General features: G+C 41.1%; 1 protein-coding gene across 1 annotated transcript in view; it reads left to right on the top strand.

Annotated features, from left to right (window-relative positions):
- Positions 1-4,246: 4,246 nt before the first annotated feature.
- CTNNBIP1 (catenin, beta interacting protein 1) overlaps positions 4,247-4,540 on the top strand; it is a 14,813-nt gene continuing 14,519 nt past the window's right edge. Inside the window, exon 1 of the mRNA XM_010186084.1 lies at positions 4,247-4,274. The gene's annotated coding sequence lies outside the window, so the exon portion shown is untranslated. The remainder of the gene's footprint in view (positions 4,275-4,540) is intronic.

The raw sequence follows: 4,540 nt of genomic DNA, 5'->3' as shown, positions 1-4,540 counted from the left end.
ATTCCTGGGATCCTCACCCAGCCCTTCTGCGGGCAGCGCTGGGAATGGAGCGCTGAAAAGCAGGGCTGCTTTTCCATCTATTTACTGCTTGGGAAAGGGAGGGGATGTTTCTAAACCCAAATATATTGCTTTGGTGTAGCTGGGCTGGCAGTTTTGGCTGTAATATCTAGATTTTTCTCATTTATTATTCTGTCTTGTGAATCATATTAAAAATAAATGAGAACTAAATTTCATTCCCTGTGCCTGGCAAACAAAGAAAAATTAGGTGACCCAATTATGTCCGTTTGCAGTGTGTTGGATGCAGCAGGACAAAGCATCTAGGATTTAGTCTTTTAACACAGTTTAGTGAGGAACGTAATCATTTCAGACTAAAACTACAGCTTTTGAAATGCACAGGTTGGTCTTTTCCGTGAGAAAGGAATTGAGTAATGGCACTGGAGAGTAGAACCACGCTTAGCTGCAAAATAGATAAGATGTTGGCAGCCCAGACTTCCCTGTTGGCTTGGCACATCTGCCTCACCCTTACCTGGAGAGACCAGTTCCAGGCTTGATAAACAGTGCGTTCTGTATGGCTTCAGCAGCCCTTGGCACTCCTTTACTGCTGGTAATTCAGGATATCGTTACCAGAAACTGAGCTGAGACCCCAGTATTGCTTCACTCAGGCAATATCAGTGAAGGTGTAACTGGCTTCTGCTTTCCAGTTGAGTTGTGTTAATGGGGTGGCGATTCCTTCAGCCCAGTACACGGCGATTCTTGGTTTTTTTTGTCTCCCTGTTTGGCTTTTTGTGCTGAAAATGCAGATTGAAATGTTACCTTTCAGGGAATGTTTCTGATATGCAATAGAATATATCTGGCAAGAATAGGTAAATAAATTAATTCTGGGTTTTAACTCTGAACACTGGGATTCATTAGTGCTGTTGCTGTTTGTTTATGATGGACGGGATGTGCAAAACTTGTTTTGATCTTTGTTGATGAGCTGACATTTAATTGCCAGCGTCCTGCATTAGACACGTTGCATCCTGGTGCTGCTTCAGTTTCCTTATGCTGTTGTAGTTCAGTGATGTACTTTAAAATCAATTTTCTTTTCAATTAGTGTGCCATACATTTTAGCTTGAAAACTCATTTAATCTAGAGATGTTGGGGAAGCAGCGTGATCTCGAAGTGACAGAGCCTAAAGCTAAGACTTTGACCTTTTTCCGTCTCCCATACGGACATGTCTGAAGTTGTAAACATGACTTCACTGCTTTTAAGTTTTTCTGTATGTTAAAAAATACTCTTTGTAGCAATCTCTGACCCAAGTGTGTAAACCACTGTAAGGAAGTTATTTAGGACTGAAGGATAAGGATGAATTGAAACTGGAGTCTTTGTGCTTAGAATAGTTTTCATTTCATTTCCATGGTAAAGGACCTTGCATGGTTTTATCTCTTCTTAAATCCTGGCTGGGAATCTAAGCCCATTGGGGCAAGATAAATTTTAATGGTAAGTTTGAGAAATGGTTTTTATGTTCTTGTATTGCAGTGATACCTAAGTTGGGAAGTGTTCAATAATTTTTTTTCTCGTTCTCATAGGAGTAGATGGTGGCACGAGTTAAGCTTTGACAGAACCTTGTGACCAGAAGGAAATCTGAGTTTTGCTTTCTGTGGCAGAAGTGCTGATTGGTGTGGTGAGCCCCAGCAGCTGCTTGTAGTACCTCTATAATTGCAGATTTCTGTGAGGGTAAAGTAGTACAGACCTGAGTCCTGCAGCATTAGCAGTCTCAAAGAAGCAATCACCACTTGTTTAGACAGAGGGACAAAAATTGGGACTGAGCATTGGCAAAATGAAGTGTTCTGACCTTGCAGGAATAGAAGGTGGATACAGGTGAGCAAAGACACAGAATTCAGAGCCAGTGATTGCAACTGAGGCAAAGAAATACCCGACCTGAAAAACGCTCTGGGGATGGATCACTGTGTTGATCTAGGGGGACTCTCGTGCTAGTGGTGATTCAGCTGTTCCTCAGCTGTCTTGCTAAACTCTTTCTCGTGTTTTGCTCTTCTTCCCTCCCACCCTCAAAATACACAGTTGCAAAATATTTTTAGATCTTATTTCTTAGGGTTCGTTAGAGATGGATGTGGAAATGTTGATGTGCAGTTGAGAATACTGGGTGCGTGAGCTGCTGTTTCGAATAGATAGGAGCAAGTTGGTAGGAGAACCTTTGTATGGCTTTAGACTGCTCACCAGGCCTTCAGTTCTCATACTTTTAAGAGAATATAATGAAACCTGATTTATTTTTTATTTACTCCAGCCATTTTTGGAGCCTTTAGCAGTAAAGATGCTTGTTATTCAGATGTGGCCTATGGTTTAGCAGAAAAGCTCTCAAATTCTGGTGTGTAAGCTCATGTATTTGCTGTGACAGTGGTGAGATGAGTTCAGCCACGTGGATCTGACGACGACAGCACATTTTGAGTGCTGCTGCTGTCTTGTGGAAGGACAAGGCTTTTGTTTGAAGGTGAAACTGTCTGATACAAACCTCCTGGCTGGTCGTGAAAATGGCCTGGTGGTGGTGGCTATCTCATTTCTCAGCTGAATTCCTCTGAATTTATAGCGCTAGGAAAACGTTTGGTCTTTCTGTTTTCGTTTGTATTTGGTATTAAACACAACCAATGCATAGACTGCTATGATTTGCAATTTGAGGTGTGTGTGGGGAGTTTTAATGGTAACTGTAAATACGCTGTTACTGTCAGTAGGACATAAAGTGCATCTCAGAAGTGGCGGCTTCCCATGCTCTAATCCTTTCCTTTAGGAAGGAGTTCAGAGCTGTGTGGTGAGTGTTTGTACAGTGGTGGTGGTGGGGGGTGGCTTTGAAGTCCATAGAAATGAGAACAGCGATTAGTTACTGCAAACGGGCCTGTTGTCTGTGCTGTAGATAATCTTTCTTGGGTCTGCACCGCATATTTAGAGGGCAAGAACAGTGGGAACTAATTAGCGAGGTAGCACTTAAATAATCCTTTCAGAGCAGGCAATTTCTCCCCTCTGGAGAGGTGAAACGATTCTTTTAAGCCATTGACAAAGCTCAGCTGCTTCCAGCACTTGTTAGTGAGAGACACTGTAGAGAACCTATGGGTGAAGCTAGCAGGTATTTTGGATTCAGCATTTCTCTGATAAACGTGGTGTACAGAACTGTTGAGCAGCTGTAGCTACTGCTGTCTTGTTTCCCTGCTAGTAATGACTTCTGTATGGGGTGATGAAGAGCCACGAAAGAAACTGAATTACTGTAGATCTGCCTTCACTTGTTGACCACACAGAAAAAAAATTAGTATGTTTGGTAAATTTAAGCTGGACTTCATTATCAAATGGTGCAGGTATGTGTATCTTCCCTAATCAGAAACTCTGAATTAAGTACAGCAGCTTATGCTTACGTTTCTAGCTGTGATGCTGTCCGAGTAGCAGGCACTTGCTGTTTCATTACACATTACAGAGGACCTGAACTCTCTCTTCATTTGTGAGATTGAGCTGCTTGTCTTAGAGGCTAATGTGATGGATGGAAATAGTTACAAATTCTTACCATGCTCCAATACCCAGTGTCAGTTGTAAAATATGTTCAGAAATATGTCACAAGCCTTAAAAACAAAAGTCTGTAACTGTTAACTGTTGGTGACTGAACGGTGAGGTTGATAAGAAAAATTCTGCACAAAGGGTTTTCCAGCCCAGCTTCCAAATGCCAGTCTTCATAATTGCTATATGCAGATAACATATGCATAGTTGAAAACATCAATTTTGGTCAAAATCAGCATGCTTTACATTTCTCCCCAGTTTTCCTCAAATCTTTGGTAAGCTACGCCTGTTTTGTTTTTTTCTAGAAGAAATTACATGTCATGATGCATATTGTTATTTTCAGGGAGTTGGGTTTTATGCTGAAAGCTTCTTAAAGAATGCAAAGCTTGAATGCATTCCATTCCCAAGTGATTGGGAATGGCATTGGTATGGTCAGGGTGTAAATCTTGCACATGAAGAATGGCTTGACCTTTAAAAAAACTTATTAAAAATAAAAAGGGTGCACCAACTCCAGACAAGCCTACAGTTTTGTTAATTTTGGCTAGACCGTCTTCTCAAGCAGACTGTGATTCAAAGCACATCGAGTGAAGGGTCTTTCTGGTTTTCAGCTCGGTATATTTCTGTAATGCTTTGCTTATTTGTTTTCACAGGGCAGTTTCCTCATACATTTTTTCCAGCTACGATCATTAATCAGGACTGAACACGTGGGTTATCTGATCTTCTGTGGTTTTTAGAAGCAGGTACGTGTGCAGGGAAATCTGTTTTATCGGTTGGGGATGGGGAGACAACGACTTCATCTGTGTGCCAGGAAGAATTGTAGGGTTAGGGAAATTTTGCTTAAGTAACATTTCATTATGCATAGCATATTAATGTAGCTTTCTTGAGAAAGCAAAGTTGATAAGTATTTTAATGAGATTTTTCAGATGAATTGTGCTTCTTCTGGACATAGACCAGCTTTGTAAGTGGCTGTGGAAATTTAATATGTGCTGGGTGGTATTGTCATGCT

This window comes from Mesitornis unicolor, unplaced genomic scaffold (assembly GCF_000695765.1).
Source record: "Mesitornis unicolor isolate BGI_N332 unplaced genomic scaffold, ASM69576v1 scaffold32976, whole genome shotgun sequence".
NCBI lineage: Eukaryota > Metazoa > Chordata > Aves > Mesitornithiformes > Mesitornithidae > Mesitornis > Mesitornis unicolor.
This window is presented reverse-complemented; position numbering and strand designations above follow the sequence as displayed.